The following is a 14966-nucleotide window of genomic DNA, read 5'->3' on the forward strand; positions in this document are numbered from 1 at the left end:
AATGAAATTTTGCAACATGTATCATTGTGTCTTCTCAGCATGCCCTCTGGCCCCCTCTGTTACATGTAATGTAACTTCTGCACTTGGAAACACAATATGAACACTGTATTCGTAGAATTGTATCTACTGGGAAGGAACTGATTGTTTCAGTTCCCTATCTTAATGTAGTACAATGACTGTCAGCCCTATCTATCTAATGGAACAGTATGCAGGAGAACCGGGTGCCATCAAACACATAATGTAAAATTAACAGGTAATTAGCTGGTAATTTACACCAGAGAGCTAAAGAAACAATCAGGCAGTCTTGGGTAAAGTCCCTTCACTCTCTTCCCCAAGTTATTATTAAGTACTCAAGTTTCTCCTCTTCTTACTTACCCATTAGTAGAGTCACATGTCAGGGGTGTCTACTCTTGTGGTCACCAACTTCTTGCAATTACATCTCCGTCAATCTCTATCCCCAACTTGCTGCATATTCTGGACTGCTTTTACAAGACGTAATAGTCAACCAATCCAAATCTGATATCTTCAGCATCCTCTTACCACCTGTGATGGTCTTTAGGCTTTCCCTTTAAATGGTCAACAACTAATTTTGACTACTTAAATACCTGCCATTATTAAGTTCCTTAAGATTAGAAGAAGTATCTAAGTATCATTATCTCCTAACTTGACAGCATACAAGCTTTAAAGATGACCCTTCTATTCTGGAGATAGGGCAAAATTTTCAAAATGTCTCTTACGTTTCCACTTTTTCCCATTACTCCAAACTCTCATCTAAATTATCAAACTGAACTCCAGCCCCTTTTTGCTGCCCTGATCGACTGCTGCTTTCTGATGCATGATTCACCTAATATACCAATTCATTTATTGGTGCTAGTATTCCCTTTTTTTGCTTTCTGTCCATAAAAGCTGAATGCAACAGAATTCTGGTTAAAGATTTGCTGAATATGGTGTACGTGTCTCGATGTCTTGTCCTAATGTGCCAGATTTGTTATGTGTTTTAGATACTTTTTGTGGTTCACTAGATAGTTAAACGGATTGTGGCTTGAGTAAAATTCATGGTTTAAAATGCAACAAAGTTTGCATTTTTGTAGCAAGAGTTGGCCAAAAAGAAGCCGACCAAGAGAAGGTCTAGGGCAGAAAAACGTGCCTGACATGTCTTACAAGGTGCACCAAATGTACTAGTGTGAGTCTCTGTGATAAACTTGGTGCATCATCTGCCTGCCTGGAACTTCCACAGTGGAAATTCCAAAGCTGGTTTTGCTGTGATGCCACAAGATAATCCACTACGAATCAGTGACTAGATCCACATGGCACATGTGGATTTGTTTGTGGATTTTGCTACATACATGCTGTGAGAATTCATGGCCTCCATTGAAGTCGCAGTCAAATCTGCAGAAAAACTTCTCCTTTAAATCCTCACGGCATGTCCGTTCCATGTGTTTTTTTTCTACACAGTGTGAATGGGATTTTCTCACTCCGCAGATGTGCGCCATTGTGCCACTGATGGATTTGACTTAGTCCAAAGTAAAATCGGTCAGTGACAACTAGGTCCTTGAGTTGTCATCCTTAAAGTCCTCTTTCACACAGATGACAGTGATGTTGCCGCAAGAAAATCAGAGTGATATCGCATTGCTGTTCTGTGCGATATCGCTGCGTTTTCTTGTGGTTTAATCGTGATTTTGTGCCTCTACAAAGTCATCAATGGCTGTGATTAGTTCACCAAACGCTGACTCCAATTGGCTGAGTCGTGGCCCTTGAAAACCAATCACAGCCAGCGCTCCCTGGAGGCGGGGATTTTGAACCTCCAATCCAGGAAGCACTGACAGAAGACTTCACACAAGTACCGGAGACCTGCTAGGAGAAGTGTGGCGGACCTGACAGCGGCAGTTAGGTAATTTTTTTTTATGTAGCTAGGGCTTATTTTAGGGCTTTTACAGTAGAATTTCCTACTGTAAAAGTTGCATCACACCACACAAAAACCGCGTTTTCATGCGATGCAACAGACAGGAAGGCTCTTTAGGGAAACATGGACCACAAAACTTCACAAATCGCAGCAATATTTAGCAACCTGAAATTTTGTATTCTCACAATGTAGCAGGCTACAAAACATCGCTAATGTGAAGGATCCCATTGGAAAGCATGGGCTTCATATACATGCGATTTGTAGCGCTGTTGCAAATCACGCACTTTTCTCGCCTGTTTGAAACTGGCCTAACTCTCTAAACGGGATCTGGTTTTAGCTGCATGGGCCCTTGGGCCATCACCCCAAGAGTAGCCTTGGTGCAGTGGCAGCTGACACGAGCAGGACAGAGGTACAGTAGCGCAGTACCAGTGGGATAGGGAAAGACGTACGTCATACACAAGTCAGGGTCAGGACAGATGGGGGTTTCGCATAAACAGAGAGACAGGCAGAGAGTTAGGGAAAGTGTCAATCAGATAAATCATGGTTAAGGTACTAGCCAAGGTCAGAACAGGCAAAGATAGGAAAGCTGGGCCAACTTGCACAGTTCAAAAACATCAATCACAAAACTAGTGCACCTTTACAGAACCTTATTGAGCTTATTGCACAGGCATCTCCAGTGGGAAAGGAGAGAATCTGAATTGTTTCCAAATGAAAAGCTGCATGCGCTCGCTAGCCCTTTAAAAAAGGTAGGCGGCACCCGCACATCCTACGATCGGCAGTAGAAGAGATAGTGCCACACAGAAGATGGGAGACTTGCTGATGGTCTTGACCGGCAAGAGAATGAAGAGAGGGAAGCTGCTGGCCGTGACTACTGTCAACAACAGATTTAATAAAATCTCTCTCATATGGCTTGTACTGTTAACATTGCTGATTTCTGCAGGTAATTCTATTGCGCAGACTTTACTCTACATGTGACCATATTCTTAGGGTGACTTCACGCGGTGCGGATCTCCTGCGGACTTTACAAGGAAGAAAACCTGCAGCAAATATGCTTTAAATCCGCGGAAACATGCCCCTGTGCACTAATGCAATGTAAGCCAATTAGAGATGAGCGAACGTACTCGGTAAGGCCGATTTCGCAATCGAGCACTGCGATTTTCGAGTACTTCACTACTCGGGTGAAAAGATCCAGGGGTCGCCGGGGGGCGTGGTGTGGTGGAGCGGGGGGTAGCAGCGCAGAACAGGTGGGAGCTCTCTCTCTCTCCCTCTCCCCCCCCCACTCCCCTCTGCAACCCCCAGCTCACCCACAGCGCCCCTGAGTACTTTTCACCCGAGTAGTGAAGTACTCGAAAATCGCGGTGCTCGATTGCGAAATCGGCCTTACCGAGTACGTTCGCTCATCTCTAAAGCCAATGCATCAGAGGGGCAGCGTATATCAACCGTGTGTGAAAACCCAGCTGATATACACCCGTGTGAATAAGCCCTCAGGGTATGTTCACATATAACTGATTTGCTGCAGATTTCACTGCTTTAATTTGAATTAAATTGAAAGGGTGAAATCTGCTGCAAAGATGCACCAAAGTTTGTGACAAAATCTGCAATAGATTAGCTACATGTGAAGACATGGTCTCCACTCACAGCATCATAAATCTTGGGTCACTAAACCTGTGGTCGGGCCAAGAAACTCATCCATAATATGGGCGCATATGTTCATGTCAAACTAGCCGCGGGGTGCTTTCACATTGGCAGAATAAGGCGGCAATACACAATGCAAGATGTGTAAAATTCTGCACCAAAATCCGGACCCTCCTTGCGGATTTTGTTGCGGAACTGAAGATTCCTTTGCCATCAATTCCACATCAAAATCCTCAGATAGACCTGCAGGTTTTGCAGCAGAATTCCAAAGCATCAGATTAAGGCCGGTTTCACACAGGCAACAAAATCACGTGATCTTCTCGCGATGCGACAGTGCGGAAAATCGCACATATGTGAATCCCATGCTTTCCTATGGGTTCCTTCACATTAGCGATGTTTTGAAGCATGCGACATTGCGAGACAAAAAAAAATTGCGGGTTGCTAAATATTACCGTGACTTGCGATGTTTTGTAGCCCATGTTTCCTATGGAGTCTTCCTTTCTGTTGCATCGCAGGGGTTTCATATCCAAGGAATTCCCTGCTGCAGCTGTCACAGCTGCAGCAGGGGATCGCTATCTTCTCTCATTGCTTTCAATAGGGCTGCTGCACCATTGAAAGCAATGGGAGAACACAATCTCCTGCCGCGGCTGTGACAGGGATGCAAGGCCATTTCCTTGTGAAAACGCTTCACATCCAGTGGGTTTCAGAAGGTTTGTGGGAGCGATATTAGGACGTGAATATCGCTCTCGCCAGTGTAAAGGAGCCCTCAGGGCATGCAACACCATCCCCCTGCCCTGATTTAAAAGGCTATTTAGCCGATGTGGTCCAGATGTGTTCCTTTCCCTTTTGTTTTGCACTGTATTTTGCGCATACCCTTGCATGCACGCCCCCATAGACTTCTATGGGGCACTTTGGTAAGCAAATGCACACAAAATAGAGAATGTTCTATTTTTTTGCACGCATGCAAAATCGGGAAATGAGGACAAACCCATTGAAATGAATGGGTTCTGTTCTCTGCGTATCGCGTGTGCATATTTTGCGTGCACAAATACGCTCGGGTGAAGGAGCCCAAAGATGGTATGAGAATGAACATGAATGCACCACCTATTGATAGGAAAGTCAATAAATAACAAATCCTTTATCAGCCAGCTAGGAGAAACCCGTGGGTGTATGTGAGCCTGCAGAGATTATGCAGTCATGGTTTCACCAGCCTGTGTATGTGAATGAGTATAAAGCAGGAGGAAAGAGTCAGGAAGTTCCATAACTCCTTGTGTACCAGATTATACGGTTTCATCAGCAGGAATCGAAACTGAAAATACCAGGCTTGGCACGATGCCAGGCTTGCCCTTTTTAAAATCCGGTTTGTATGTGCAGATTCCATAGAGCTAATTAAAGGGATTTTCCAATGAGAAAAGTATTCATATAAGTCAGGTCGGTCGGAGCCCTGCTGGGTGGGGCTATTATTCCAGCATCAGATGAGCATATTTGCACGGCACGCATTACACAGAGAATACAACCCATTGATTTCAATGGTTTCATTCACATTTTTGTATTTTGCGCGCACATTTTACGACAAAAAAAATAGAATGTGCTCTATCTTTCTGGATATTTGCGTACCAAAGGTCACCGTAGAAGTCAATAGGGGATGTACAAATGCGGGCGCAATACACAAAGAGATGCGTGAAACACTGCGGAATTCCGCTGGGAAAAATAAATCTCATTGGAGGCTTAAACAGATGGGCGTGTTTTAGTCTTGCTATGCGGCCGTGGAAATCACGGATGTATACCGGATGAAAACCATTGAGTTCAATGGTTTTGTTTCTACTATCGGATTCATGTGCGTTATTGCTATGCACAAAAAAAGATAGGCTTTGCCCTAGTTAAGGGCTTATTCACACGTCCATATATCAGCCTAGTTTTCATGCCCGGCTGATATACGGTCTCCCTTTCTGCAGAGGGAGGAGGTGGGCTGGGAGCAGTGCACTGAGCTCCCACCCCATCTACGCCCCTCGCCACTGTTTGCAATAGGAGGGTCAGGACCAGGGGCGGAGCTAACTCTGCCCCGCCCCCTAACATTGCACATAGTGGCGAGGGGTGGAGAGGGGGCGGGAGCTCAGTGCACTGCTTTCGTTCGCGCCACAAAAATACACATCACGCTTCATTTTCGTGCACTCGAAAATAGCACCTATTAAACTAATTAAACTTAATTGCCCAGTGAAATCATCGGGAGCGTGCTTGCGTGTTTTTTTGTGCACACAAAAGATACAGTTATTAGTGCCAAATCACAATGTCCATTGCACAAATACGGAGCGCAAATGCACGCGTAAATACGCTTATGCCCATGTTAAGCTGGCATGGAGTTAAAAAAAATGGTAGCATGCCCTATTCTTAAACGATTTCCGGACGAGAATAGCACATGTATACGGTGTCCCACACATCGGACAGCATGCGGACGGGATGTCTGTGTGCTGCCTGATGCAAGTTTTGCCCGAAAATTTTGGGCAGAACTTTTTAAACGTCCGTGAACAAGTAGCCTTATGCTCTCAGTTTTTGGGCCTTAACTAGAGATGAGCGAGCATACTCGTCCGAGCTTGATACTTGTTCGAGTATTAGGGTGTTCGAGATGCTCATTACTCGTGACGAGTACCACGCGATGTTCGGGTTACTTTCATTTTCTTCCCTGAGAAATTTGCGCGCTTTTCTGGCCAATAGAAAGACAGGGAAGGCATTACAACTTCCCGCTGCGACATTCAAGCCCTATACCACCCCCCTGCAGTGAGTGGCTGGCGACATTAGGTGTCACCCGAGTATTAAAATCTGCCCCTCCCGCGGCTCGCCACAGATGCATTCTGACATAGTTCAGGGAAAGTGTTGTTGATGCCGGAGCTGCTATAGGGAGAGCGTTAGGAGTGATTTTAGGCTTCAAGAACCCCAACGGTCCTTCTTAGGCCATAGAAATCGCAGATCGCACCTACGTGCGATCTGCGATTTCTGTTCTCTTCTCTATATGCGCTCAATGGGGCCGGCGGCAGCAGCGTCGACCCCATTGAGAACATATAGAAGACAAATCATTCTTCTCTTCCACAGCTGTAACAGCTGTGGCAGAGAAGAACGATGTTTGCCCATTGAATTCAATGGAGCCAGCAATACAGCAGGTTCCACTGAAAGCAATGGGCAGCCGGCGATCGCGGGATGAATTGTTGGGAAGGGCTTAAATATATAAGCCCTTCCCTGCAATTCATCCAGAAATGTGTTACAATGAAAATATATACCGGCGTATAAGGCAACGGGGCGTATAAGATGACCCCCCAACTGTCACCTTATACGCTGGGAATACAGCGGAGCAAAGAATAAAAATCATTACTCACTTCACCGGGCGTTCTGCAGTGCTCCTGCAGGCTGTCGCTCCCTCCTGGTCCCCGGCAGAGCATTGCTTTCTCTACGAAGGGCTTTAAATCCCCGCCTCCAGAAACACACGTGCCTTCAGCCAATCACAGCCAATGACAATGATGTCATTGAATGGCTGCGATTGGCTGAAGGCACGTGTGTTTCTGGAGGCGGGGATTTCAACAACTGCGTGAAGAAAGCAATGCTCTGCCGGGGACCAGGAGGGAGCGACAGCCTGCAGGAGCACCGCAGAACGCCCGGTGATGTGAGTAATGATTTTTATTCTTTGCTCCGCTGTATTCCCGGCGTATAAGGTGACAGTTGGGGGGTCGTCTTATACGCCCCGTCGCCTTATACGCCGGTATATATTTTTATTAGAAAACACATTTCTGGATGAATTGCAGGGAAGGGCTTATATATTTAAGCCCTTCCCGACAATTCATCCCGTGATCGCCGGCAGCCCATTGCTTTCAGTGGAACCTGCTGTATTGCTGGCTTCATTGAATTCAATGGGCTAACATCGTTCTTCTCTGCCACAGCTGTTACTGCTGTGGCAGAGGAGAACGATCTTTATGCTGACAGTGCGGGTGGGGGGGGGGCACTCTTGCCGCTATTGTGGCTTAATAGTGGGACCTGGGAACTTGAGATGCAGCCCAACATGTAGCCCCTCGCCTGCCCTATCCGTTGCTGTGTCGTTCCCATCACTTTCTTGAATTGCCCAGATTTTCACAAATGAAAACCTTAGCGAGCATCGGCGATATAGAAAAATGCTCGGGTCGCCCATTGACTTCAATGGGGTTCGTTACTCGAAATGAACCCTCGAGCATCGCGAAAAGTTCGTCCCGAGTAACGAGCACCCGAGCATTTTGGTGCTCGCTCATCTCTAGCCTTAACATATGGGTCTGTTTTTGTCCCGCTATGCAGCCGTGAAAAATCATGGTTTCGTTTAGACTATCAGGATTCTTGCGCGTTAATACTGGGTGCACAAAAATATAGGACTTGCCCTATCTTTCTCGCATGTGGTTCTTCTACGTATGAGGAAGATAGGGCAGGTTCTATATCCCGCCTTTTTTTTTTCTTAAACTCGCGTGCACTAGCAAAAAACCCCGCTTCATGCACTAATACGCTCATCAGCGTATTAGCGCATTAACTGTTTTTTCCTCAAACTTTGCGCTAGTGCCTGCGAGTTTGGAAAAAAAGGCGTGAAGATAGGTCCTGCCTCATCTTTCTTGCATGTAGTATTAACGAGTGAGAATTCTGATAGTGGGAACAAAGCCATTGAAATCAATGGTTTTGTCCCATTTTCACAGCCGCCTAAGAGAACTAAAACGCGCCCGTCTGTTTAGGCCCTGAAGAGGTGAAGTCTGCTGCAGATCTGCATGAAAATCAAGCCCATTGGTGCAGATTTTGACTGTTTTTGACATAGTTTTTCTGTGCCATTTGTGCTGCTTATGAATGCATCATTTGGTTGGGTGGCTACTCATGGGCCAGTGCTGTGTGCTCGCCCTCAGCCTAAAATTTGTATACCAGCCCCTGACTATAATCCTGTATATACACATAAACCCCTGTTGCAACCTCTTACTGCCCAACACAGAGGAAGCAGATCTGTAACTATAGGAGATTATGGGAATGCGGGCCCAGGAGGCTTGTGGGGGCCATAAGGACTCTTCTCCATATAGGGAGCCCAGTACTATAAATAAAGTATAGATGGGTCCTGTTACAGATTTTGCATTGGGGCCCAGGAGCTTCACGTTTCGCTTCTGTATACAACCCTACACTTGCAGGTTTACACACATCTGTAAATATAGCTGTAAGGACTGTGGATGTGGAACTACTGTGTCAACCTACCGGGTAGGTGAAGATTCAATCCAGCACGGCTGACAGCCAACCCCAGCTTGGAAGGTAAGATACCAGATGAACACCCCCGTATATAGATGGAAACTAGGGAAGGTATCTTGCCCTGAACCGATAACCTGGAGAGGGAGACCCCTGCCTACAAGTGGAGCACTCGTCCAGATAAGGATGACCCCACGGTCTTCCTCTAGGGGCTGACTTGCCCTGGCGGGACAGAACACCTATAGGACAAAAATAGAACAATAACGGGGAGTACAGAAACAAAAAAGGAACGAGCTGACAAGGATAAACAGAGAAGCAGACACAGAGCACAAGCAGCAGCTGGATATGAAGTGATGGGAACTACTCTCTCAACAACACTGCAGCAAGGTCTGAAAGGCCCAGGGCAGTTATATAGGGCGGTGATCAGAAAAGGTGCATCAGCTGAACAGGAGATCATAAGCTATTAACCCTAGAAGTGCTGGAAGAGAGTGAACACAAGCTCAGGGAACAGACAGAATGGGACGAAACTCATGTTTGCCAGACGCAGAAGCAGAAGACCGTATCTGACCAGTGCACCTAACAATAGCATACACTGTTCATACGAGGGGCCTTAATTAAAGATTTCCCCTGACCCCCTTCTATTTATCGCAGGATGCTGAAACCGCGCATGTGTAATGATAAAAGTCTCTATAGGTTACGTGTAGAGATGAGCGAGCATACTCGCTAAGGACAAATACTCGAGCGACTATTGTCCTTTTCGAGTACCTGCCCGTTCGTGAGAAAAGATTCAGGTGCCGCGGGGGAGAGGGGGGAGAAGGGGGCGGAGAGCTCTCTCTCCTCCCGATAACGGTCTTTCTTTTACAGGTGTTGAAGTGGCGCGAGGTCTGATAATGGACCCAGTGGAATACAGAGCAGTCATCAAGTTCCTTTACCTGAAAGGCTGCACACCAAGGGAGACGTTGATGAGATGGATGAGGTTTATGAGGAGGATTCCCCATCATATGATGTAGTCAAGAACTGGTATCGTCAATTCAAATGAAGTCAGACTTCAGTGGAAACAGCTCCAATTTTAGCGACCCCACTCCGCTATCTGGAACTTTAATCAGGGGCAGAAATCCAAGGCTGAGTTTCATGCAGATTTGCATACAGATTTGCATCCAGTAAATGGGGATATCCATGTGTGGCTGCCCAACACAGTTTCCACAGGGAAACCGCGTCAAGAATTAACAGGTCAAATTTTGTTTATGCGACTACTTTCAAAATACGCATGCAGATAAACCTGAACTATATGAACTATGGCGCCGATTTCAATAGTATTCAATAGAGTGTTAAAATACAGATGCTCCCCGATTTGCGAACAGGTTCCGTTCCGGGAGCCTGTTCGCAAGTCCGTTTTGTTCGCAAGTCGAACAAATGGTAGTATGGAGCGGGATCGCGGGTGGATCCCGCTCCATACAACGTCGGGTGCAGGCTGTTCTTACAGCGGGCACCCGGCGGCAGCAGTTCCGACGAGCCGCGCCGCTTGTCGGAACTGTTAACACTTTAAATACCGCTCTGACAGCGGTATTTAAAGTGTTAACAGTTCTGACGAGCGGCGCGGCTCGTCGGAACTGCTGCCGCCGGGTGCCCGCTGTAAGAAACAGCCTGCACCCAATGTTCAGGGGGCCCGTACAGCGTCCCACGATGAGATCGCGGGACGCTGTGCGGTTGCTAGGCAGCTGGGGACCTCCTGAAAGGCCCCAGGGCTGCCTATGCAGAGTGCCTATCAAGCGCACGGCTTGCTAGGCGCTCTGCATAGACAGCCCTAGGGCCTTTCAGAAGGCCCCCGGCTGCCCAGCAACCGCGATGTGACCGGACAGGCTTCTATCAGGCTTGATAGAAGCTTGTCCGGTCCCTGCACAGCATGATGTAATGCCATAGCATTACATCATACTGTGCAGGACAGATAGTTCGTATCTAGCGAAATTCGTAACTCGAATGTTCGCAAGTCGGGGACTATCTGTACTGCTAATTTGAGCATGGAATCTGTGCTGGCATCCACAGCAAAATTATGCCATTTGAATGGGGCCTTAGGCTGCCTGTCCACAGGCGTATATTCATTCCGTTACCCGCAGCAATAATCCGGCCACGGAGGACGCAGTGAAACCTTTCCATAGCGTTGCTATGGAAAGCACTTCCCCCCTGTCCATGAGCGGAGAATCATAGCGATTCAGATAGGCTGACAGTGGAGATCCGTCTGCCAGCTCCTGCTCCTGGGTGGCGGAGATCCGCCGCGGGATACCGCAACGCCCGTGGACAGGCAGCCTCAGGCTGAAAATTACGCATACATGCTGGGAAATTCTCCCAACGTATTTATGTAACGGGGTATTCGTGCCTTTTTTCAACTAATAACCAATCTGCTGGATAGGTCATCAGTAGTTGATAAACAGGGATCTGTCACACGGGATCCCCATCCATTCGCTGATCACCTGGCCCTTTGTCAGTGCAGCGGGGCTGGACATCATCATCAGCGGACAGTGCAGGAAATCAATTGGAGCAATGTGCTTATATTGCACTTCCTGCTCCTCATTTTGTACAGGACATCTGGTCCTGCCCATAACAGGAGCGAGGAGTGGCATAGAAGTGCAGTGAAGCCAACACTCCCACTGCTACTTCCTGCCCTGTCTGTTGATGATGACATCAGGCCTCACTGCACTGACAGCGGGCCGGGCAAACAGCTGATGAACGGGGATCCCGAGTAGCAGGTCCTCATCCATCAACTACTGTTAACCTATCCAGAAGATAGGTCATTGGTTGAAAAAAGCCCAGAATAACCCTTTAACGGTATGATCATACCACATACTATCAGGAAAATGACTGTAAGTGATAGAAACTCTGCTCTGTCTGATTAAAACAATGTCTGATGCAATTTTTTATTTTAGTGCAAAAAAGAGAAAAAAAATAAAATTATATTTTTGCTGTTACCCTAAAACTTTGAAAGCTGAAAATTAATATTTATTCTATTCATGCTCTGTATGAAGTTTGTAAGGTCTTATTTATGCTTCAATATTTTTCATCAAAGGGTTTTCCAGTGAAATAGTATTAATGACCTATCATCAGGATAGGTCATCAATAGTTGATCTGCTATGGTCCGTCGCTCCGGACCCCAACCGATCAGCTGAGCGGGCACATGCTGTCAGTGCCGCAAATACACAGAGGTCAGAGCGCAAGCAGCGGAAGTCTCCACGCCGACCTCCGTGTAGTGGCCAGCATTTGTAACAGCAGGCACAGCTCTCATTGAAATCAATGAGAGCTGTGCCTGCAGTTACAAGCGCCAGCCACTACACGGAGGTCGGCACCGAGAATTCCGCTGTGAATTCTGTGTATTTGCGGCACTGACAGCATGTGCCCATTCTGATGATCGGTCGGGGTCCTGATCGATGGACCACAGCAGATCAACTATTGATGACGTATCCTGATGAAATGTCATTTATACTATTTCACTGGAAAACCTCTTTAATATTTTGTAAGCCAAAGTTACAATACTGGAGAAATACAAATCGTTCCATGATACTTTTTCTCTGTATGTTCCACTCCTGGTTTTGGCTTACAAAATACTGATGTGTGAATAAGCCTTACAGCAAAAACTACAAAAGTTAAAGTGGAACTTGTGCAGTCCAGCAGCAATAGGGTTAAATTTAGGATTGGTTCTGCAGTCTGTTCGTAGTCGTTATGGTAAAAGATGATATTATGTAATAATGTAGTAGCACAAGTCCCTAACGATGCCTGAGGTCATGCATCACCGCTCCCATAGTACAGGAAGAGTCAATGAAAGTGGGTCATGTGGGAGGCAGGACTTACTCAATGGGAGGGAGGCATGAAGGAGGGAGGATTTACTCAGTGAGAGGGAGGTACGAGGGAGGGAGGATTTACTCAGTGAGAGGGAGGTACGAGGGAGGGAGAACTTGCTTTGTGAAAGTATTTTACTGTTTTCAGTTTCGTTTCCCGAGATGTGTTGATGAAACATAGCTAAGTTTCATTGCATCACTGGTTTTTACCCGGATCATCAGCTTCCTCAATCATTTACAGATGAATACAGATGGTTATGCAATGTCCCAAATAGGCAAAGCCACGAGCTTCAACATTGTCATCATTTTTGATATCACAGGAATAAAATTGGCAAACATTTTTCAAGTGCCCTAGATGCATCTTTAAACTGTGGTGCTGGGTTCACACAGGGCGGATTCCCGTCGGAAATGTCGCGGTTTGGCCGCAGCAAAAACCGCAAGATTTCTGCCGGGAGCGCGGCGGCTTTGAAGCGGCCCGGCCGCTTGCTTTTCCGTTGCGGCCGGCGCTCCCATAGAGGAGAGCGCGGCCGCGACAAAAATAAACAAAAAAAAGGTAAATAGACATGCTGCATCTCCTGAAATCGTGGCTGCGGCGGCCGCAGCCGTGGTTTCAGCTGGACTTACCGCAGCGGATTGGCCGTCCCGTGTGGACGAGATTTCTGAGAAATCTCGTCCACATGGCTGGCTAATCCCGAGATTAGCGGCCGCGGGCGGATTTGCCGCAGTATAGCCACGGCAAATCCGCCCTGTGTGAACCCAGCCTGGAGGGTCCAATACAGGGGAGTAATTATGAACCTGCAGGTGCTTCCTACCAAGCTTGTTGCTTGGATGCAGGGGACACAGTGGTGTTTCTAGGGTCTATAAAGGTATATACAAATGCAGTATACACATACATCTACACACACACATACATACAAACTGTAATTATAGTACAGTTAAATTAATAATTGACGTCAACTCTGATTGAAGTAATTCAATTTCACTTTTTTTTTCTCCATCTGGCCCAGACCGCCATGAAGGCTTCTTTCAGCCACAACTCATCACTGCAGAATTTTAAAGCACAGACATTATTGGCTAATTGCTTTCCAGCACACTCTTACATTTACCCACCTCTACAAAAATACTCCACCCATAGTATCATAGATGATAATCATACCTTTCTTAGTGCCCCATAGATAGAAACCTCTCAAACAGTAATAGTGCCCCTTTAGGCCCCACACAGTAATAGTGTCCCCTTTGTTCCTTGACAGACTAACATTGTCAGCTTTGTGTTCCCACACAGTAATAGTTCACCCACTGTGCCCCCATACCATAATAGTTCCCCCTTTTGAGTCAATTAAAATAAGAAAACACCAGAAACTCACCTAATCGTATTCACATGACAAACAGACGGATTCTCTTCTTACTGCCTGGTGAAGGCAGGCTTATGAATGAGGGCATCACATTGCCTAAGCCGCCCAGGAGCTATGTGCTACCAAGTCCCACCTTTTTTACAACTGGATCCACATTTGAGGAAATGGATCCAGGAAAAATTGGTACTTACATAGGGATCCAGGCAGTCCCTCATTCTTTCTGAGTCTGATCTAAGTCACACACCCTGTGACCACAAATGTTCCTTCCCATGTTGCCAAACTTTCCAAAACAGGGTTGGGGTAATTCTGTTTGATGGAGGGAAAGTAACTAAAACCATATTTAAAGCTGGCCATATACATAGCTGTCGACAGAAGGTTAACTGCCTGATTGACCTCAGTGTGCTGCCAAAGAGCCAGGGGATAAGTAGATATCAGACACTTCTGGCTATCCAGATTCTATAACTCTATGACAAGCAGCAACACGTTTCCATCCCAAAATGGGGCCTTCATCGGTATTAAGCCTGATGATGGTCCTATTCCAGGTAGGAAATGTGTTGCTGCTTATTAACTAATAAATCCCTTATCCTGGACCTTCCATCACTGACTTTTGGTCCCGTCTCCATTGCTCCTGATGCCCTGCTTGCTTCTCACATATCTTCATTACTCCACGGAAGTTGTTTCTGCTCCATCAAAAGGAGTCTGCTGCTCATTTGACAGACATGTGGTTTTGTGTACGACCCTAAGGTACCATTATTCCTACACTCTTCCTTATTCCAAACATTGTTGTCACTTTTCCTGCTGCAGTATGAAGCACTTTTTCTGTTATTCATAGTTCACTGGATTTACGGATGTAAAAATCCAAACTTGTTTAAATTTAATACAAAATGAACATTGTGCTGAAAAATAGGGGGCTCTGTTTTTTCTGAGCTGATAATGCTGGAAGCATGCAGCTGCCACTAGAGAACAGCTAACTTCTGGATTTATACTGCTGTATTGAACTCAATGCAGTGAGCGCCCCCTAGTGGA

The sequence above is a fragment of the Eleutherodactylus coqui genome, chromosome 11 (assembly GCF_035609145.1).
Source record: "Eleutherodactylus coqui strain aEleCoq1 chromosome 11, aEleCoq1.hap1, whole genome shotgun sequence".
Classification (NCBI taxonomy): Eukaryota; Metazoa; Chordata; class Amphibia; order Anura; family Eleutherodactylidae; genus Eleutherodactylus; species Eleutherodactylus coqui.